This window comes from Carcharodon carcharias, chromosome 11, assembly GCF_017639515.1.
Source record: "Carcharodon carcharias isolate sCarCar2 chromosome 11, sCarCar2.pri, whole genome shotgun sequence".
Lineage (NCBI taxonomy): Eukaryota > Metazoa > Chordata > Chondrichthyes > Lamniformes > Lamnidae > Carcharodon > Carcharodon carcharias.
In genome coordinates this window covers 121,626,635-121,650,900 of record NC_054477.1, presented here as the reverse complement: position 1 = coordinate 121,650,900, position 24,266 = coordinate 121,626,635, and positions in this window count along the sequence as shown.

Sequence of the window (24,266 nt, the reverse complement as noted above, 5' to 3'; positions counted from 1 at the left end):
TTCTGAAGTCACACAAATCGGAAGTCACACCATTCTGAAGTCACACCATTCTGCACGTCGTTCTGAAGTCACACCATTCTGAAGTCACACCATTCTGAAGTCACACCATTCTGCACGTCGTTCTGAAGTCACACCATTCTGCACGTCGTTCTGAATTCACTCCATTCTGAAGTCACACCATTCTGCACGCCATTCTGAAATCACGCTATTCTGAAGTCACGCCATTCTGAAGCACGCCATTCCTGAAGTCACAGAATTCTTAAGTCACACCATTCTGCACGCCATTCTGAAGTCACACCATACTGAAGCACGCCATTCGGAAGTAACACCATTCTGAAGTCACACCATTCTGAAGTCACGCCAATCTGCACGGCATTCTGAAGACACGCCAATCTGCATGGCATTCTGAAGTCACGCCATTCTGAAGTCACGACCTTCTGAAATCACGCCAATTTGCACGCCATTCTGAAGTCACTCCAATCTGCACGCCATTCTGAAGTCATGCCATTCTGAAGTCACGCCAATCTGCACGCCATTCTGAAGTCACGCCAATCTGCACGCCATTCTGAAGTCACGCCGTTCTGCATGCCATTCTGAATCACAACATTCTGAAGTCACACAAATCGGAAGTCACACCATTCTGAAGTCACACCATTCTGCACGTCGTTCTGAAGTCACACCATTCTGAAGTCACACCATTCTGAAGTCACACCATTCTGCACGTCGTTCTGAAGTCACACCATTCTGCACGCCATTCTGAAGTCACGCCATTCTGAAGTCACAACATTCTGAAGTCACACCATTCTGCACACCAGTCTGAAATCACGCCATTCTGAAGTCACGCCATTCTGAAACACGCCATTCCTGAAGTCACACAATTCTGAAGTCACACCATTCTGCACGCCATTCTGAAGTCACGCCATACTGAAGTCACGCCAATCTGCATGCCATTCTGAAGTCACGCCATTCTGAAGTCACGCCAATCTGCACGCCTTCTGAAGTCACGACATTCTGAGGTCACGCCAATTTGCACGCCATTCTGAAGTCACTCCAATCTGCACGCCATTCTGAAGTCACACCATTCTGAAGTCACACCATTCTGCACGCCATTCTGAAATCACACCATTCTGCACACCATTCTGAAGTCACACCATTCTGAAGTCACACCATTGTGCACGCCATTCTGAAGTCACACCATTCTGAAGTCACACTACTTTGAAGTCACGCCATTCTGAAGTCACACCATTCTGAAGTCACACCATTCTGCACGCCATTCTGAAGTCACACCATTCTGAAGCACGCCATTCTGAAGTCATGCCATTCTGAAGCACGCCATTCCTGAAGTCACGCCATTCTGAAGTCACACCATTCTGCACGCCATTCTGAAGCACACCATTCTGAAGTCACACCATTCTGCACGCCATTCTGAAGCACGCCATTCTGAAGCACGCCATTCCTGAAGTCACACCGTTCTGCACGCCATTCTGAAGTCAGGCCATTCTGAAGTCACACCATTCTGCACGTCGTTCTGAAGTCACACCATTCTGAAGTCACACCATTCTGCATGTCGTTCTGAAGTCACACCATTCTGCACGCCATTCTGAAGTCACGCCATTCTGAAGTCACACCATTCTGCACGTCGTTCTGAAGTCACACCATTCTGCACGTCGTTCTGAATTCACGCCATTCTGAAGTCACACCATTCTGCACGCCATTCTGAAATCACGCTATTCTGAAGTCACGCCATACTGAAGAACGCCATTCCTGAAGTCACACAATTCTGAAGTCAAACCATTCTGCACGCCATTCTGAAGTCCAACCATACTGAAGCACGCCATTCTGAAGTAACACCATTCTGAAGTCACACCATTCTGAAGTCACGCCAATCTGCACGGCATTCTGAAGACACGCCAATCTGCACGGCATTCTGAAGTCAAGCCATTCTGAAGTCACGACCTTCTGAAATCACGTCAATTTGCACGCCATTCTGAAGTCACTCCAATCTGCACGCCATTCTGAAGTCTTGCCATTCTGAAGTCACTCCATTCTGAAGCACGCCATTCCTGAAGTCACACAATTCTGAAGTCACACCATTCTGCACGCCGTTCTGAAGTCACTCCAATCTGCATGGCATTCTGAAGTCACGCCATTCTGAATTCACACCATTCTGCACGCCATTCTGAAGTCACGCCATTCTGAAGGCACGCCATTCTGAAGTCACACCATTCTTAAGTCATGCCATTCTGAAGTCACACCATTCTGCACGCCATTCTGAAGTCACGCCGTTCTGAAGTCAAGCCATTCTGAAGTCACACGATTCTGCACACCATTCTGAAGTCACGCCGTTCTGAAGTCACACCATTCTGAAATCACACCATTCTGCACGCCTTTCTGAAGTCACACCATTCTGAAGTGACACCATTCTGCACACCATTCTGAAGTCACAACATTCTGAAGTCACACCATTCTGCACGTCGTTCTGAAGTCACACCATTCTGCACGTCGTTCTGAATTCACGCCATTCTGAAGTCACACCATTCTGCACGCCATTCTGAAATCACGCCATTCTGACGTCACGCCATTCTGAATCACGCTATTCCTGAAGTCACAGAATTCCTAAGTCACACCATTCTGCAAGCCATTCTGAAGTCACACCATACTGAAGCACGCCATTCGGAAGTAACACCATACTGAAGCACGCCATTCTGAAGTAACACCATTCTGAAGTCACACCATTCTGAAATCACGCCAATCTGCACGGCATTCTGAAGACACGCCAATCTGCACGGCATTCTGAAGTCACGCCATTCTGAAGTCACGACCATCTGAAATCACGTCAATTTGCACGCCATTCTGAAGTCACTCCAATCTGCACGCCATTCTGAAGTCTTGCCATTCTGAAGTCACGCCATTCTGAAGCACGCCATTCCTGAAGTCACACAATTCTGAAGTCACACCTTTCTGCACGCCATTCTGAAGCACGCCATTCTGAAGTCACAGAATTCTGAAGCACGCCATTCTGAAGCACGCCATTCTGAAGTCACGCCAATCTGCACGCCATTCTGAAGTCACTCCAATCTGCATGGCATTCTGAAGTCACGCCATTCTGAATTCACACCATTCTGCACGCCATTCTGAAGTCACGCCATTCTGAAGGCACGCCATTCTGAAGTCACACCATTCTTAAGTCATGCCATTCTGAAGTCACACCATTCTGCACGCCATTCTGAAGTCACGCCGTTCTGAACTCAAGCCATTCTGAAGTCACACGATTCTGCACACCATTCTGAAGTCACGCCGTTCTGAAGTCACACCATTCTGAAATCACACCATTCTGCACGCCTTTCTGAAGTCACACCATTCTGAAGTGACACCATTCTGCACACCATTCTGAAGCACGCCATTCTGAAGTCACGCCATTCTGAAGTCACGCCATTCTGACGTACACCATTCTGAAGTCACGCCATTGTGAAGTCATACCATTCTGAAGTCACGCCATTCTGCACGCCATTCTGAAGTCACACCATTCTGAAGTCACACCGTTCTGAAGCATGCCATTCTGAACCACGCCATTCTGAAGCATGCAATTCTGAAGCACATCATTCTGAAGTCACACCATTCTGAAGTCAGACCATTATGAAGCACGCCATTCTGAAGCACGCCATTCTGATGTCACGCCGTTCTGAAGTCACACCATTCTGAAGCACGCCATTCTGAAGTCACACCTTTCTGCACGCCATTCTGAAGCACGCCATTCTGAAGTCACACCATTCTGAAGCACGCCATTCTGAAGCACGCCATTCGGAAGTCACACCATTCTGAAGTCATACCGTTCTGAAGCACGCCATTCTGAAGCACGCCATTCTGAAGCATTCCATTCTGAAGTCATACCATTCTGAAGACACACCATTCTGCATGCCATTCTGAAGTCATACCATTCTGCACGTCATTCTGAAGTCACGCCATTCTGAAGTCACACCATTCTGCAGGCCATTCTGAAGCATAACATTCTGAAGTCACACCATTCTGAAGTCACACCATTCTGCACGCCATTCTGAAGTCACGTCGTTCTGAAGTCATACCATTCTGAATTCACACCATTCTGCACGCCATTCTGAAGTCATACCATTCTGCAAGTCGTTCTGAAGTCACACCATTATGCAGTCACACCATTCTGAAGTCACACCATTCTGCACGCAATTCTGAAGTCACACCATTCTGAAGTCACATCATTCTGCATGTCGTTCTGAAGTCACACCATTCTGAAGTCACACCATTCTGCATGTCGCTCTGAAGTCACACCATTCTGCACGCCATTCTGAAGTCACGCCATTCTGAAGTCAGACCATTCTGCACGTCGTTCTGAAGTCACACCATTCTGACGTCACACCATTCTGCACGCCATTCTGAAGTCACACCATTCTGAAGTCACACCATTCTGCACGCCATTCTGAAATCACACCATTCTGCACACCATTCTGAAGTCACACCATTCTGAAGTCACACCATTCTGCACGCCATTCTGAAGTCACACCATTCTGAAGTCACACTATTCTGAAGTCACGCCATTCTGAAATCACACCATTCTGAAGTCACACCATTCTGCATGCCATTCTGAAGTCACACCATTCTGAAGCACGCCATTCTGAAGTCATGCCATTCTGAAGCACGCCATTCCTGAAGTCACGCCATTCTGACGTCACACCATTCTGCACGCCACTCTGAAGCACACCATTCTGAAGTCACACCATTCTGCATGCCTTTCTGAAGCACACCATTCTGAAGCACGCCATTCCTGAAGTCACACCGTTCTGCACGCCATTCTGAAGTCAGGCCATTCTGAAGTCACACCATTCTGCACGCCGTTCTGAAGTCACGCGATTCTGCAAGCCATTCTGAAGCATGCCATTCTGAAGCACGTTGTTCTGAAGTCACGCCATTCTGAAGTCTCACCGTTGTGCACGCCATTCTGAAGCATGCCATTCTGAAGTCACGCCCATCTGAAGTCACACCATTCTGCACGTCATTCTGAAGTCACGCCATTCAGACGTCACACCATTCTGCACGCCATTCTGAAGCACGCCATTCTGAAGTCACGCCATTCTGAAGTCACGCCATTCTGACGTACACCATTCTGAAGTCACGCCATTGTGAAGTCATACCATTCTGAAGTCACGCCATTCTGCACGCCATTCTGAAGTCACACCATTCTGAAGTCACACCGTTCTGAAGCATGCCATTCTGAAGCACGCCATTCTGAAGTCAGACCATTATGAAGCACGCCATTCTGAAGCACGCCATTCTTATGTCACGCCGTTCTGAAGTCACACCATTCTGAAGCACGCCATTCTGAAGTCACACCTTTCTGCACGCCAGTCTGAAGCACGCCATTCTGAAGTCACAGAATTCTGAAGCACGCCATTCTGAAGCCCGCCATTCGGAAGTCACACCATTCTGAAGTCATACCGTTCTGAAGCACGCCATTCTGAAGCACGCCATTCTGAAGCATTCCATTCTGAAGTCATACCATTCTGAAGACACACCATTCTGCATGCCATTCTGAAGTCATACCATTCTGCACGTCGTTCTGAAATCACGCCATTCTGAAGTCACACCATTCTGAAGTCACACCATTCTGCACGCCATTCAGAAGTCACACCATTCTGAAGTCACACCATTCTGAACGTCGTTCTGAAGTCACACCATTCTGAAGTCACACCATTCTGCATGTCGTTCTGAAGTCACACCATTCTGCACACCATTCTGAAGTCACGCCATTCTGAAGTCACACCATTCTGCACGTCGTTCTGAAGTCACACCATTCTGAAATCACACCATTCTGCACGCCTTTCTGAAGTCACACCATTCTGAAGTCACACCATTCTGCACGGCATTCTGAAGTCACACCATTCTTAAGTCACACCATTCTGCACGTCGTTCTGAAGTCACACCATTCTGAAGCACGCCATTCTGAAGTCACACCTTTCTGCACGCCATTCTGAAGCACGCCATTCTGAAGTCACAGAATTCTGAAGCACGCCATTCTGAAGCACGCCATTCGGAAGTCACACCATTCTGAAGTCATACCGTTCTGAAGCACGCCATTCTGAAGCACGCCATTCTGAAGCATTCCATTCTGAAGTCATACCATTCTGAAGACACACCATTCTGCATGCCATTCTGAAGTCATACCATTCTGCACGTCGTTCTGAAATCACACCATTCTGAAGTCACACCATTCTGCATGTCGTTCTGAAGTCACACCATTCTGAAATGACACCATTCTGCACGCCTTTCTGAAGTCACACCATTCTGAAGTCACACTATTCTGCACGCCATTCTGAAGTCACACCATTCTTAAGTCACACCATTCTGCACGTCGTTCTGAAGTCACACCATTCTGAAAGCACACCATTCTGCACGCCATTCTGACGTCACACCATTCTGAAGTCACACCATTCTGAAATCACGCCAATCTGCACGGCATTCTGAAGACACGCCAATCTGCACGGCATTCTGATGTCACGCCATTCTGAAGTCACGACCATCTGAAATCACGTCAATTTGCACGCCATTCTGAAGTCACTCCAATCTGCACGCCATTCTGAAGTCTTGCCATTCTGAAGTCACGCCATTCTGAAGCACGCCATTCCTGAAGTCACACAATTCTGAAGTCACACCATTCTGCACGCCATTCTGAAGTCACACCATACTGAAGCACGCCATTCTGAAGTCACGCCAATCTGCACGCCATTCTGAAGTCACTCCAATCTGCATGGCATTCTGAAGTCACGCCATTCTGAAGTCACACCATTCTGCACGCCATTCTGAAGTCACGCCATTCTGAAGGCACGCCATTCTGAAGTCACACCATTCTTAAGTCATGCCATTCTGAAGTCACACCATTCTGCACACCATTCTGAAGTCACGCCGTTCTGAAGTCAAGCCATTCTGAAGTCACACGATTCTGCACACCATTCTGAAGTCACGCCGTTCTGAAGTCACACCATTATGAAATCACACCATTCTGCACGCCTTTCTGAAGTCACACCATTCTGAAGTGACACCATTCTGCACACCATTCTGAAGTCACAACATTCTGAAGTCACACCATTCTGCACGTCGTTCTGAAGTCACACCATTCTGCACGTCGTTCTGAATTCACTCCATGCTGAAGTCACACCATTCTGCACGCCATTCTGAAATCACGCCATTCTGAAGTCACGCCATTCTGAAGCACGCCATTCCTGAAGTCACAAAATTCTGAAGTCACACCATTCTGAAGTCACACCATTCTGCACACCATTCTGAAGTCACACCATTCTGAACGTCGTTCTGAAGTCACACCATTCTGAAGTCACACCATTCTGCATGTCGTTCTGAAGTCACACCATTCTGCACGCCATTCTGAAGTCACACCATTCTGAAGTCACCCCATTCTGAAGTCACACCATTCTGCACGTCGTTCTGAAGTCACACCATTCTGAAAGCACACCATTCTGCACGCCATTCTGACGTCACACCATTCTGAAGTCACACCATTCTGCACCTCGTTCTGAAGTCACACCATTCTGCATGTCGTTCTGAAGTCACACCATTCTGCACGCCATTCTGAAATCACGCCATTCTGAAGTCACGCCATTCTGAAGCACGCCATTCCTGAAGTCACACAATTCTGAAGTCACACCATTCTGCACGCCATTCTGTAGCCACACCATACTGAAGCGCGCCATTCTGATGTAACACCATTCTGAAGTCACACCATTCTGAAGTCACGCCAATCAGCACGCCATTCTGAAGTCACACCATTCTGAAGTCACGCCAATCTGCACGGCATTCTGAAGTCACACCATTCTGATGTCACGACCTTCTGAGATCACGCCAATTTGCACGCCATTCTTAAGTCAATCCAATCTGCACGCCATTCTGAAGTCATGCCATTCTGAAGTCACGCCAATCTGCACATCATTCTGAAGTCACGCCAATCTGCACGCCATTCTGAAGTCACACCGTTCTGCATGACATTCTGAAGTCACACCATTCTGAAGTCACACGAATCTGAAGTCACACCATTCTGAAGTCACACCATTCTGCATGTCGTTTTGAAGTCACACCATTCTGAAGTCACACCATTCTGAAGTCACACCATTCTGCATGTCGTTCTGAAGTCACACCATTCTGCACGCCATTCTGAAGTCACGCCATTCTGAAGTCACGCCATTCCTGAAGTCACACCATTCTGAAGTCACACCATTCTGATTTCACACCATTCTGCACGCCATTCTGAAATCACGCCATTCTGAAGTCACGCCATTCTGAAGGACGCCATTCCTGAAGTCACACAATTCTGAAGTCACACCATTCTGCACGCCATTCTGAAGTCACACCATACTGAAGTCACACCATTCTGAAGTCACGCCAATCTGCACGCCATTCTGAAGTCACGTCAATCTGCACGGCATTCTGAAGTCACTCCATTCTGAAGTCACGCCAATCTGCACGCCTTCTGAAGTCCCGACATTCTGAAGTCACGCCAATTTGCACGCCATTCTGAAGTCACTCCAATCTGCACATCATTCTGAAGTCATGCCATTCTGAAGTCACGCCAATCTGCACGCCATTCTGAAGTCACGCCAATCTGCATGCCATTCTGAAGTCACGCCGGTCTGCATGCCATTCTGAAGTCATGCCATTCTGAAGTCACACCATTCTGAAGTCACACCATTCTGCACGCCATTCTGAAGTCACACCATTCTGCACGCCATTCTGAAGTCACGCCATTCCTGAAGTCACACCATTCTGTAGTCACACCATTCTGCACGCCTTTCTGACGCATGCCATTCTGAATCACGCCATTCTGAAGCATGCCATTTTGAAGTCTCACCATACTGCACGCCATTCTGAAGTCACACCATTCTGAAGTCACACCATTCTGCAGGCCATTCTGAAGTCACGCCGTTTTGAAGTCAAGCCATTCTGAAGTCACACCAATCTGCACGCCATTCTGAAGTCACGCCATTCTGAAGTCACACCATTCTGCACGCCATTCTGAAGTCACACCGTTCTGAAGTCACACCATTCTGAAGTCACACCATTCTGCACGCCATTCTGATGTCACGCCATTCTGAAGTCACACCATTCTGCACGTCGTTCTGAAGTCACACCATTCTGAAGTCACACCATTCTGCACGCCATTCTGAAGTCACACCATTCTGAAGTCACACCATTCTGCACGCCATTCTGAAGTCACACCATTCTGAAGTCACACAATTCTGAAGCACGCCATTCCTGAAGTCACACCATTCTGAAGTCACACCATTCTGCACTCCATTCTGAAGCATGCCATTCTGAATCAGGCCATTCTGAAGCACGCCATTTTGAAGTCACACAATACTGTACGCCATTCTGAAGTCACGCCATTCTGCAAGCCATTCTGAAGCATGCCATCCTGAAGCACATTGTTCTGAAGTCACGCCATTCTGAAGTCACACTGTTGAGCACGCCATTCTGAAGCACGCCATTCTGAAGTCACGCCATTCTGAATTCACACCATTCTGCGCGCCATTCTGAAGTCATACCATTCTGCACGTCGTTCTGAAATCACACCATTATGAAGTCACACCATTCTGAAGTCACACCATTCTGCACGCAATTCTGAAGTCACACCATTCTGAAGTCACATCATTTTGCATGTCGTTCTGAAGTCACACCATTCTGAAGTCACACCATTCTGCATGTCGTTCTGAAGTCACACCATTCTGCACGCCATTCTGAAGTCACGCCATTCTGAAGTCAGACCATTCTGCACGTCGTTCTGAAGTCACACCATTCTGAAGTCACACCATTCTGCACGCCATTCTGAAGTCACACCATTCTGAAGTCACACCATTCTGCACGCCATTCTGAAGTCACACCATTCTGAAGTCACACTATTCTGAAGTCACGCCATTCTGAAATCACACCATTCTGAAGTCACACCATTCTGCACGCCATTCTGAAGTCACACCATTCTGAAGCACGCCATTCTGAAGTCATGCCATTCTGAAGCACGCCATTCCTGAAGTCACGCCATTCTGACGTCACACCATTCTGCACGCCATTCTGAAGCACGCCATTCTGAAGTAACACCATTCTGAAGTCACACCATTCTGAAATCACGCCAATCTGCACGGCATTCTGAAGACACGCCAATCTGCACGGCATTCTGATGTCACGCCATTCTGAAGTCACGACCATCTGAAATCACGTCAATTTGCACGCCATTCTGAAGTCACTCCAATCTGCACGCCATTCTTAAGTCTTGCCATTCTGAAGTCACGCCATTCTGAAGCACGCCATTCCTGAAGTCACACAATTCTGAAGTCACACCATTCTGCACGCCATTCTGAAGTCACACCATACTGAAGCACGCCATTCTGAAGTCACGCCAATCTGCACGCCATTCTGAAGTCACTCCAATCTGCATGGCATTCTGAAGTCACGCCATTCTGAAGTCACACCATTCTGCACGCCATTCTGAAGTCACACCATTCTTAAGTCATGCCATTCTGAAGTCACACCATTCTGCACACCATTCTGAAGTCACGCCGTTCTGAAGTCAAGCCATTCTGAAGTCACACGATTCTGCACACCATTCTGAAGTCACGCCGTTCTGAAGTCACACCATTATGAAATCACACCATTCTGCACGCCTTTCTGAAGTCACACCATTCTGAAGTGACACCATTCTGCACACCATTCTGAAGTCACAACATTCTGAAGTCACACCATTCTGCACGTCGTTCTGAAGTCACACCATTCTGCACGTCGTTCTGAATTCACGCCATTCTGAAGTCACACCATTCTGCACGCCATTCTGAAATCACGCCATTCTGAAGTCACGCCATTCTGAAGCACGCCATTCCTGAAGTCACAAAATTCTGAAGTCACACCATTCTGAAGTCACACCATTCTGCACACCATTCTGAAGTCACACCATTCTGAACGTCGTTCTGAAGTCACACCATTCTGAAGTCACACCATTCTGCATGTCGTTCTGAAGTCACACCATTCTGCACGCCATTCTGAAGTCACACCATTCTGAAGTCACCCCATTCTGAAGTCACACCATTCTGCACGTCGTTCTGAAGTCACACCATTCTGAAAGCACACCATTCTGCACGCCATTCTGACGTCACACCATTCTGAAGTCACACCATTCTGCACGTCGTTCTGAAGTCACACCATTCTGCATGTCGTTCTGAAGTCACACCATTCTGCACGCCATTCTGAAATCACGCCATTCTGAAGTCACGCCATTCTGAAGCACGCCATTCCTGAAGTCACACAATTCTGAAGTCACACCATTCTGCACGCCATTCTGTAGCCACACCATACTGAAGCGCGCCATTCTGATGTAACACCATTCTGAAGTCACACCATTCTGAAGTCACGCCAATCAGCACGCCATTCTGAAGTCACACCATTCTGAAGTCACGCCAATCTGCACGGCATTCTGAAGTCACACCATTCTGATGTCACGACCTTCTGAGATCACGCCAATTTGCACGCCATTCTTAAGTCAATCCAATCTGCACGCCATTCTGAAGTCATGCCATTCTGAAGTCACGCCAATCTGCACATCATTCTGAAGTCACGCCAATCTGCACGCCATTCTGAAGTCACACCGTTCTGCATGACATTCTGAAGTCACACCATTCTGAAGTCACACGAATCTGAAGTCACACCATTCTGAAGTCACACCATTCTGCATGTCGTTTTGAAGTCACACCATTCTGAAGTCACACCATTCTGAAGTCACACCATTCTGCATGTCGTTCTGAAGTCACACCATTCTGCACGCCATTCTGAAGTCACGCCATTCTGAAGTCACGCCATTCCTGAAGTCACACCATTCTGAAGTCACACCATTCTGATTTCACACCATTCTGCACGCCATTCTGAAATCACGCCATTCTGAAGTCACGCCATTCTGAAGGACGCCATTCCTGAAGTCACACAATTCTGAAGTCACACCATTCTGCACGCCATTCTGAAGTCACACCATACTGAAGTCACACCATTCTGAAGTCACGCCAATCTGCACGCCATTCTGAAGTCACGTCAATCTGCACGGCATTCTGAAGTCACTCCATTCTGAAGTCACGCCAATCTGCACGCCTTCTGAAGTCCCGACATTCTGAAGTCACGCCAATTTGCACGCCATTCTGAAGTCACTCCAATCTGCACATCATTCTGAAGTCATGCCATTCTGAAGTCACGCCAATCTGCACGCCATTCTGAAGTCACGCCAATCTGCATGCCATTCTGAAGTCACGCCGGTCTGCATGCCATTCTGAAGTCATGCCATTCTGAAGTCACACCATTCTGAAGTCACACCATTCTGCACGCCATTCTGAAGTCACACCATTCTGCACGCCATTCTGAAGTCACGCCATTCCTGAAGTCACACCATTCTGTAGTCACACCATTCTGCACGCCTTTCTGACGCATGCCATTCTGAATCACGCCATTCTGATGCATGCCATTTTGAAGTCTCACCATACTGCACGCCATTCTGAAGTCACACCATTCTGAAGTCACACCATTCTGCAGGCCATTCTGAAGTCACGCCGTTTTGAAGTCAAGCCATTCTGAAGTCACACCAATCTGCACGCCATTCTGAAGTCACGCCATTCTGAAGTCACACCATTCTGCACGCCATTCTGAAGTCACACCGTTCTGAAGTCACACCATTCTGAAGTCACACCATTCTGCACGCCATTCTGATGTCACGCCATTCTGAAGTCACACCATTCTGCACGTCGTTCTGAAGTCACACCATTCTGAAGTCACACCATTCTGCACGCCATTCTGAAGTCACACCATTCTGAAGTCACACCATTCTGCACGCCATTCTGATGTCACACCATTCTGAAGTCACACAATTCTGAAGCACGCCATTCCTGAAGTCACACCATTCTGAAGTCACACCATTCTGCACTCCATTCTGAAGCATGCCATTCTGAATCAGGCCATTCTGAAGCACGCCATTTTGAAGTCACACAATACTGTACGCCATTCTGAAGTCACGCCATTCTGCAAGCCATTCTGAAGCATGCCATCCTGAAGCACATTGTTCTGAAGTCACGCCATTCTGAAGTCACACTGTTGAGCACGCCATTCTGAAGCACGCCATTCTGAAGTCACGCCATTCTGAATTCACACCATTCTGCGCGCCATTCTGAAGTCATACCATTCTGCACGTCGTTCTGAAATCACACCATTATGAAGTCACACCATTCTGAAGTCACACCATTCTGCACGCAATTCTGAAGTCACACCATTCTGAAGTCACATCATTTTGCATGTCGTTCTGAAGTCACACCATTCTGAAGTCACACCATTCTGCATGTCGTTCTGAAGTCACACCATTCTGCACGCCATTCTGAAGTCACGCCATTCTGAAGTCAGACCATTCTGCACGTCGTTCTGAAGTCACACCATTCTGAAGTCACACCATTCTGCACGCCATTCTGAAGTCACACCATTCTGAAGTCACACCATTCTGCACGCCATTCTGAAGTCACACCATTCTGAAGTCACACTATTCTGAAGTCACGCCATTCTGAAATCACACCATTCTGAAGTCACACCATTCTGCACGCCATTCTGAAGTCACACCATTCTGAAGCACGCCATTCTGAAGTCATGCCATTCTGAAGCACGCCATTCCTGAAGTCACGCCATTCTGACGTCACACCATTCTGCACGCCATTCTGAAGCACACCATTCTGAAGTCACACCATTCTGCACGCCATTCTGAAGCACACCATTCTGAAGCACGCCATTCCTGAAGTCACACCGTCCTGCACGCCATTCTGAAGTCAGGCCATTCTGAAGTCACACCATTCTGCACGCCGTTCTGAAGTCACGCCATTCTGCAAGCCATTCTGAAGCATGCCATTCTGAAGCACGTTGTTCTGAAGTCACGCCATTCTGAAGTCTCACCGTTGTGCACGCCATTCTGAAGCATGCCATTCTGAAGTCACGCCAATCTGAAGTCACACCATTCTGCACGTCATTCTGAAGTCACGCCATTCAGACGTCACACCATTCTGCACGCCATTCTGAAGCACGCCATTCTGAAGTCACGCCATTCTGAAGTCACGCCATTCTGACGTACACCATTCTGAAGTCACGCCATTGTGAAGTCATACCATTCTGAAGTCACGCCATTCTGCACGCCATTCTGAAGTCACACCATTCTGAAGTCACACCGTTCTGAAGCATGCCATTCTGAACCACGCCATTCTGAAGCATGCAATTCTAAAGCACATCATTCTGAAGTCACACCATTCTGAAGTCAGACCATTATGAAGCACGCCATTCTGAAGCACGCCATTCTGATGTCACGCCGTTCTGAAGTCACACCATTCTGAAGAACGCCATTCTGAAGTCACACCTTTCTGCACGCCATTCTGAAGCACGCCATTCTGAAGTCACACCATTCTGAAGCACGCCATTCTGAAGCCCGCCATTCGGAAGTCACACCATTCTGAAGTCATACCGTTCTGAAGCACGCCATTCTGAAGCACGCCATTCTGCATGCCATTCTGAAGTCATACCATTCTGCACGTCATTCTGAAGTCACGCCATTCTGAAGTCACACCATTCTGCAGGCCATTCTGAAGCATAACATTCTGAAGTCACACCATTCTGAAGTCACACCATTCTGCACGCCATTCTGAAGTCACGTCGTTCTGAAGTCATACCATTCTGAATTCACACCATTCTGCACGCCATTCTGAAGTCATACCATTCAGCAAGTCGTTCTGAAGTCACACCATTATGCAGTCACACCATTCTGAAGTCACACCATTCTGCACGCAATTCTGAAGTCACACCATTCTGAAGTCACATCATTCTGCATGTCGTTCTGAAGTCACACCATTCTGAAGTCACACCATTCTGCATGTCGCTCTGAAGTCACACCATTCTGCACGCCATTCTGAAGTCACGCCATTCTGAAGTCAGACCATTCTGCACGTCGTTCTGAAGTCACACCATTCTGAAGTCACACCATTCTGCACGCCATTCTGAAGTCACACCATTCTGAAGTCACACCATTCTGCACGCCATTCTGAAATCACACCATTCTGCACACCATTCTGAAGTCACACCATTCTGAAGTCACACCATTCTGCACGCCATTCTGAAGTCACACCATTCTGAAGTCACACTATTCTGAAGTCACGCCATTCTGAAATCACACCATTCTGAAGTCACACCATTCTGCATGCCATTCTGAAGTCACACCATTCTGAAGCACGCCATTCTGAAGTCATGCCATTCTGAAGCACGCCATTCCTGAAGTCACGCCATTCTGACGTCACACCATTCTGCACGCCACTCTGAAGCACACCATTCTGAAGTCACACCATTCTGCATGCCTTTCTGAAGCACACCATTCTGAAGCACGCCATTCCTGAAGTCACACCGTTCTGCACGCCATTCTGAAGTCAGGCCATTCTGAAGTCACACCATTCTGCACGCCGTTCTGAAGTCACACGATTCTGCAAGCCATTCTGAAGCATGCCATTCTGAAGCACGTTGTTCTGAAGTCACGCCATTCTGAAGTCTCACCGTTGTGCACGCCATTCTGAAGCATGCCATTCTGAAGTCACGCCCATCTGAAGTCACACCATTCTGCACGTCATTCTGAAGTCACGCCATTCAGACGTCACACCATTCTGCACGCCATTCTGAAGCACGCCATTCTGAAGTCACGCCATTCTGAAGTCACGCCATTCTGACGTACACCATTCTGAAGTCACGCCATTGTGAAGTCATACCATTCTGAAGTCACGCCATTCTGCACGCCATTCTGAAGTCACACCATTCTGAAGTCACACCGTTCTGAAGCATGCCATTCTGAAGCACGCCATTCTGAAGTCAGACCATTATGAAGCACGCCATTCTGAAGCACGCCATTCTTATGTCACGCCGTTCTGAAGTCACACCATTCTGAAGCACGCCATTCTGAAGTCACACCTTTCTGCACGCCATTCTGAAGCACGCCATTCTGAAGTCACAGAATTCTGAAGCACGCCATTCTGAAGCCCGCCATTCGGAAGTCACACCATTCTGAAGTCATACCGTTCTGAAGCACGCCATTCTGAAGCACGCCATTCTGAAGCATTCCATTCTGAAGTCATACCATTCTGAAGACACACCATTCTGCATGCCATTCTGAAGTCATACCATTCTGCACGTCGTTCTGAAATCACGCCATTCTGAAGTCACACCATTCTGAAGTCACACCATTCTGCACGCCATTCAGAAGTCACACCATTCTGAAGTCACACCATTCTGAACGTCGTTCTGAAGTCACACCATTCTGAAGTCACACCATTCTGCATGTCGTTCTGAAGTCACACCATTCTGCACACCATTCTGAAGTCACGCCATTCTGAAGTCACACCATTCTGCACGTCGTTCTGAAGTCACACCATTCTGAAATCACACCATTCTGCACGCCTTTCTGAAGTCACACCATTCTGAAGTCACACCATTCTGCACGGCATTCTGAAGTCACACCATTCTTAAGTCACACCATTCTGCACGTCGTTCTGAAGTCACACCATTCTGAAGCACGCCATTCTGAAGTCACACCTTTCTGCACGCCATTCTGAAGCACGCCATTCTGAAGTCACAGAATTCTGAAGCACGCCATTCTGAAGCACGCCATTCGGAAGTCACACCATTCTGAAGTCATACCGTTCTGAAGCACGCCATTCTGAAGCACGCCATTCTGAAGCATTCCATTCTGAAGTCATACCATTCTGAAGACACACCATTCTGCATGCCATTCTGAAGTCATACCATTCTGCACGTCGTTCTGAAATCACACCATTCTGAAGTCACACCATTCTGCATGTCGTTCTGAAGTCACACCATTCTGAAATGACACCATTCTGCACGCCTTTCTGAAGTCACACCATTCTGAAGTCACACCATTCTGCACGCCATTCTGAAGTCACACCATTCTTAAGTCACACCATTCTGCACGTCGTTCTGAAGTCACACCATTCTGCACGTCGTTCTGAATTCACTCCATTCTGAAGTCACACCATTCTGCACGCCATTCTGAAATCACGCCATTCTGAAGTCACGCCATTCTGAAGCACGCCATTCCTGAAGTCACACAATTCTGAAGGCAAACCATTCTGCACGCCATTCTGGAGTCCTACCATACTGAAGCACGCCATTCTGAAGGCACGCCATTCTGAAGTCACACCATTCTGAAGTCACGCCATTCTGAAGTCACACCATTCTGCACGCCATTCTGAAGTCACGCCGTTCTGAAGTCAAGCCATTCTGAAGTCACACCATTCTGCACACCATTCTGAAGTCATGCCGTTCTGAAGTCACACCATTCTGAAATCACACCATTCTGCACGCCTTTCTGAAGTCACACCATTCTGAAGTCACACCATTCTGCACGCCATTCTGAAGTCACACCATTCTGAAGTCACACCATTCTGCACGTCGTTCTGAAGTCACACCATTCTGCACGTCGTTCTGAATTCACTCCATTCTGAAGTCACACCATTCTGCACGCCATTCTGAAATCACGCTATTCTGAAGTCACGCCATTCTGAAGCACGCCATTCCTGAAGTCACAGAATTCTTAAGTCACACCATTCTGCACGCCATTCTGAAGTCACACCATACTGAAGCACGCCATTCGGAAGTAACACCATTCTGAAGTCACACCATTCTGAAGTCACGCCAATCTGCACGGCATTCTGAAGACACGCCAATCTGCATGGCATTCTGAAGTCACGCCATTCTGAAGTCACGACCTTCTGAAATCACGCCAATTTGCACGCCATTCTGAAGTCACTCCAATCTGCACGCCATTCTGAAGTCATGCCATTCTGAAGTCACGCCAATCTGCACGCCATTCTGAAGTCACGCCAATCTGCACGCCATTCTGAAGTCACGCCGTTCTGCATGCCATTCTGAATCACAACATTCTGAAGTCACACAAATCGGAAGTCACACCATTCTGAAGTCACACCATTCTGCACGTCGTTCTGAAGTCACACCATTCTGAAGTCACACCATTCTGAAGTCACACCATTCTGCACGTCGTTCTGAAGTCACACCATTCTGCACGCCATTCTGAAGTCACGCCATTCTGAAGTCACAACATTCTGAAGTCACACCATTCTGCACACCAGTCTGAAATCACGCCATTCTGAAGTCACGCCATTCTGAAACACGCCATTCCTGAAGTCACACAATTCTGAAGTCACACCATTCTGCACGCCATTCTGAAGTCACACCATACTGAAGTCACGCCAATCTGCATGCCATTCTGAAGTCACGCCATTCTGAAGTCACGCCAATCTGCACGCCTTCTGAAGTCACGACATTCTGAGGTCACGCCAATTTGCACGCCATTCTGAAGTCACTCCAATCTGCACGCCATTCTGAAGTCATGCCATTCTGAAGTCACGACAGACTGCATGCCATTCTGAAGTCACGCCGGTCTGCATGCCATTCTGAAGCACGCCATTCTGAAGTCACGACGTTCTGCACGCCATTCTGAAGTCACACCATTCTGCACGCCATTCTGAAGTCACACCATTCTGAAGTCACAAGATTCTGAAGTCACACCATTCTGAAGCACGCCATTCCTGAAGTCACACCATTCTGAAGTCACACCATTCTGCACGCCATTCTGAAGCATGCCATTCTGAATCACGCCATTCTGAAGCACGCCATTTTGAAGTCACGCCAATCTGAAGTCACACCATTCTGCACGTCATTCTGAAGTCACGCCATTCTGAAGTCACATCATTCTGCATGTCGTTCTGAAGTCACACCATTCTGAAGTCACACCATTCTGCATGTCGTTCTGAAGTCACACCATTCTGCACGCCATTCTGAAGCACACCATTCTGAAGTCACGCCATTCTGAAATCACACCATTCTGCACGCCATTCTGAAGTCACGTCGTTCTGAAGTCAGACCATTCTGAATTCACACCATTCTGCACGCCATTCTGAAGTCATACCATTCTGCACGTCGTTCTGAAGTCACACCATTATGAAGTCACACCATTCTGAAGTCACACCATTCTGCACGCAATTCTGAAGTCACACCATTCTGAAGTCACATCATTCTGCATGTCGTTCTGAAGTCACACCATTCTGAAGTCACACCATTCTGCATGTCGTTCTGAAGTCACACCATTCTGCACGCCATTCTGAAGTCACGCCATTCTGAAGTCACACCATTCTGCACGTCGTTCTGAAGTCACACCATTCTGAATTCACACCATTCTGCACGCCATTCTGAAGTCACACCATTCTGAAGTCACACCATTCTGCACGCCATTCTGAAATCACACCATTCTGCACACCATTCTGAAGTCACACCATTCTGAAGTCACACCATTGTGCACGCCATTCTGAAGTCACACCATTCTGAAGTCACACTATTTTGAAGTCACGCCATTCTGAAGTCACACCATTCTGAAGTCACACCATTCTGCACGCCATTCTGAAGTCACACCATTCTGAAGCACGCCATTCTGAAGTCATGCCATTCTGAAGCACGCCATTCCTGAAGTCACGCCATTCTGAAGTCACACCATTCTGCACGCCATTCTGAAGCACACCATTCTGAAGTCACACCATTCTGCACGCCATTCTGAAGCACGCCATTCTGAAGCACGCCATTCCTGAAGTCACACCGTTCTGCACGCCATTCTGAAGTCAGGCCATTCTGAAGTCACACCATTCTGCACGTCGTTCTGAAGTCACACCATTCTGAAGTCACACCATTCTGCATGTCGTTCTGAAGTCACACCATTCTGCACGCCATTCTGAAGTCACGCCATTCTGAAGTCACACCATTCTGCACGTCGTTCTGAAGTCACACCATTCTGCACGTCGTTCTGAATTCACGCCATTCTGAAGTCACACCATTCTGCACGCCATTCTGAAATCACGCTATTCTGAAGTCACGCCATACTGAAGAACGCCATTCCTGAAGTCACACAATTCTGAAGTCAAACCATTCTGCACGCCATTCTGAAGTCCAACCATACTGAAGCACGCCATTCTGAAGTAACACCATTCTGAAGTCACACCATTCTGAAGTCACGCCAATCTGCACGGCATTCTGAAGACACGCCAATCTGCACGGCATTCTGAAGTCAAGCCATTCTGAAGTCACGACCTTCTGAAATCACGTCAATTTGCACGCCATTCTGAAGTCACTCCAATCTGCACGCCATTCTGAAGTCTTGCCATTCTGAAGTCACTCCATTCTGAAGCACGCCATTCCTGAAGTCACACAATTCTGAAGTCACACCATTCTGCACGCCGTTCTGAAGTCACACCATACTGAAGCACGCCATTCTGAAGTCACGCCAATCTGCACGCCATTCTGAAGTCACTCCAATCTGCATGGCATTCTGAAGTCACGCCATTCTGAATTCACACCATTCTGCACGCCATTCTGAAGTCACGCCATTCTGAAGGCACGCCATTCTGAAGTCACACCATTCTTAAGTCATGCCATTCTGAAGTCACACCATTCTGCACGCCATTCTGAAGTCACGCCGTTCTGAAGTCAAGCCATTCTGAAGTCACACGATTCTGCACACCATTCTGAAGTCACGCCGTTCTGAAGTCACACCATTCTGAAATCACACCATTCTGCACGCCTTTCTGAAGTCACACCATTCTGAAGTGACACCATTCTGCACACCATTCTGAAGTCACAACATTCTGAAGTCACACCATTCTGCACGTCGTTCTGAAGTCACACCATTCTGCACGTCGTTCTGAATTCACGCCATTCTGAAGTCACACCATTCTGCACGCCATTCTGAAATCACGCCATTCTGACGTCACGCCATTCTGAATCACGCTATTCCTGAAGTCACAGAATTCCTAAGTCACACCATTCTGCAAGCCATTCTGAAGTCACACCATACTGAAGCACGCCATTCGGAAGTAACACCATACTGAAGCACGCCATTCTGAAGTAACACCATTCTGAAGTCACACCATTCTGAAATCACGCCAATCTGCACGGCATTCTGAAGACACGCCAATCTGCACGGCATTCTGAAGTCACGCCATTCTGAAGTCACGACCATCTGAAATCACGTCAATTTGCACGCCATTCTGAAGTCACTCCAATCTGCACGCCATTCTGAAGTCTTGCCATTCTGAAGTCACGCCATTCTGAAGCACGCCATTCCTGAAGTCACACAATTCTGAAGTCACACCTTTCTGCACGCCATTCTGAAGCACGCCATTCTGAAGTCACAGAATTCTGAAGCACGCCATTCTGAAGCACGCCATTCGGAAGTCACACCATTCTGAAGTCATACCGTTCTGAAGCACGCCATTCTGAAGCACGCCATTCTGAAGCATTCCATTCTGAAGTCATACCATTCTGAAGACACACCATTCTGCATGCCATTCTGAAGTCATACCATTCTGCACGTCGTTCTGAAATCACACCATTCTGAAGTCACACCATTCTGCATGTCGTTCTGAAGTCACACCATTCTGAAATGACACCATTCTGCACGCCTTTCTGAAGTCACACCATTCTGAAGTCACACCATTCTGCACGCCATTCTGAAGTCACACCATTCTTAAGTCACACCATTCTGCACGTCGTTCTGAAGTCACACCATTCTGCACGTCGTTCTGAATTCACTCCATTCTGAAGTCACACCATTCTGCACGCCATTCTGAAATCACGCCATTCTGAAGTCACGCCATTCTGAAGCACGCCATTCCTGAAGTCACACAATTCTGAAGGCAAACCATTCTGCACGCCATTCTGGAGTCCTACCATACTGAAGCACGCCATTCTGAAGGCACGCCATTCTGAAGTCACACCATTCTGAAGTCACGCCATTCTGAAGTCACACCATTCTGCACGCCATTCTGAAGTCACGCCGTTCTGAAGTCAAGCCATTCTGAAGTCACACCATTCTGCACACCATTCTGAAGTCATGCCGTTCTGAAGTCACACCATTCTGAAATCACACCATTCTGCACGCCTTTCTGAAGTCACACCATTCTGAAGTCACACCATTCTGCACGCCATTCTGAAGTCACACCATTCTGAAGTCACACCATTCTGCACGTCGTTCTGAAGTCACACCATTCTGCACGTCGTTCTGAATTCACTCCATTCTGAAGTCACACCATTCTGCACGCCATTCTGAAGTCACGCCAATCTGCACGCCATTCTGAAGTCACGCCGTTCTGCATGCCATTCTGAATCACAACATTCTGAAGTCACACAAATCGGAAGTCACACCATTCTGAAGTCACACCATTCTGCACGTCGTTCTGAAGTCACACCATTCTGAAGTCACACCATTCTGAAGTCACACCATTCTGCACGTCGTTCTGAAGTCACACCATTCTGCACGCCATTCTGAAGTCACGCCATTCTGAAGTCACGTCGTTCTGAAGTCAGACCATTCTGAATTCACACCATTCTGCACGCCATTCTGAAGTCATACCATTCTGCACGTCGTTCTGAAGTCACACCATTATGAAGTCACACCATTCTGAAGTCACACCATTCTGCACGCAATTCTGAAGTCACACCATTCTGAAGTCACATCATTCTGCATGTCGTTCTGAAGTCACACCATTCTGAAGTCACACCATTCTGCATGTCGTTCTGAAGTCACACCATTCTGCACGCCATTCTGAAGTCACGCCATTCTGAAGTCACACCATTCTGCACGTCGTTCTGAAGTCACACCATTCTGAATTCACACCATTCTGCACGCCATTCTGAAGTCACACCATTCTGAAGTCACACCATTCTGCACGCCATTCTGAAATCACACCATTCTGCACACCATTCTGAAGTCACACCATTCTGAAGTCACACCATTGTGCACGCCATTCTGAAGTCACACCATTCTGAAGTCACACTATTTTGAAGTCACGCCATTCTGAAGTCACACCATTCTGAAGTCACACCATTCTGCACGCCATTCTGAAGTCACACCATTCTGAAGCACGCCATTCTGAAGTCATGCCATTCTGAAGCACGCCATTCCTGAAGTCACGCCATTCTGAAGTCACACCATTCTGCACGCCATTCTGAAGCACACCATTCTGAAGTCACACCATTCTGCACGCCATTCTGAAGCACGCCATTCTGAAGCACGCCATTCCTGAAGTCACACCGTTCTGCACGCCATTCTGAAGTCAGGCCATTCTGAAGTCACACCATTCTGCACGTCGTTCTGAAGTCACACCATTCTGAAGTCACACCATTCTGCATGTCGTTCTGAAGTCACACCATTCTGCACGCCATTCTGAAGTCACGCCATTCTGAAGTCACACCATTCTGCACGTCGTTCTGAAGTCACACCATTCTGCACGTCGTTCTGAATTCACGCCATTCTGAAGTCACACCATTCTGCACGCCATTCTGAAATCACGCTATTCTGAAGTCACGCCATACTGAAGAACGCCATTCCTGAAGTCACACAATTCTGAAGTCAAACCATTCTGCACGCCATTCTGAAGTCCAACCATACTGAAGCACGCCATTCTGAAGTAACACCATTCTGAAGTCACACCATTCTGAAGTCACGCCAATCTGCACGGCATTCTGAAGACACGCCAATCTGCACGGCATTCTGAAGTCAAGCCATTCTGAAGTCACGACCTTCTGAAATCACGTCAATTTGCACGCCATTCTGAAGTCACTCCAATCTGCACGCCATTCTAAAGTCTTGCCATTCTGAAGTCACTCCATTCTGAAGCACGCCATTCCTGAAGTCACACAATTCTGAAGTCACACCATTCTGCACGCCGTTCTGAAGTCACACCATACTGAAGCACGCCATTCTGAAGTCACGCCAATCTGCACGCCATTCTGAAGTCACTCCAATCTGCATGGCATTCTGAAGTCACGCCATTCTGAATTCACACCATTCTGCACGCCATTCTGAAGTCACGCCATTCTGAAGGCACGCCATTCTGAAGTCACACCATTCTTAAGTCATGCCATTCTGAAGTCACACCATTCTGCACGCCATTCTGAAGTCACGCCGTTCTGAAGTCAAGCCATTCTGAAGTCACACGATTCTGCACACCATTCTGAAGTCACGCCGTTCTGAAGTCACACCATTCTGAAATCACACCATTCTGCACGCCTTTCTGAAGTCACACCATTCTGAAGTGACACCATTCTGCACACCATTCTGA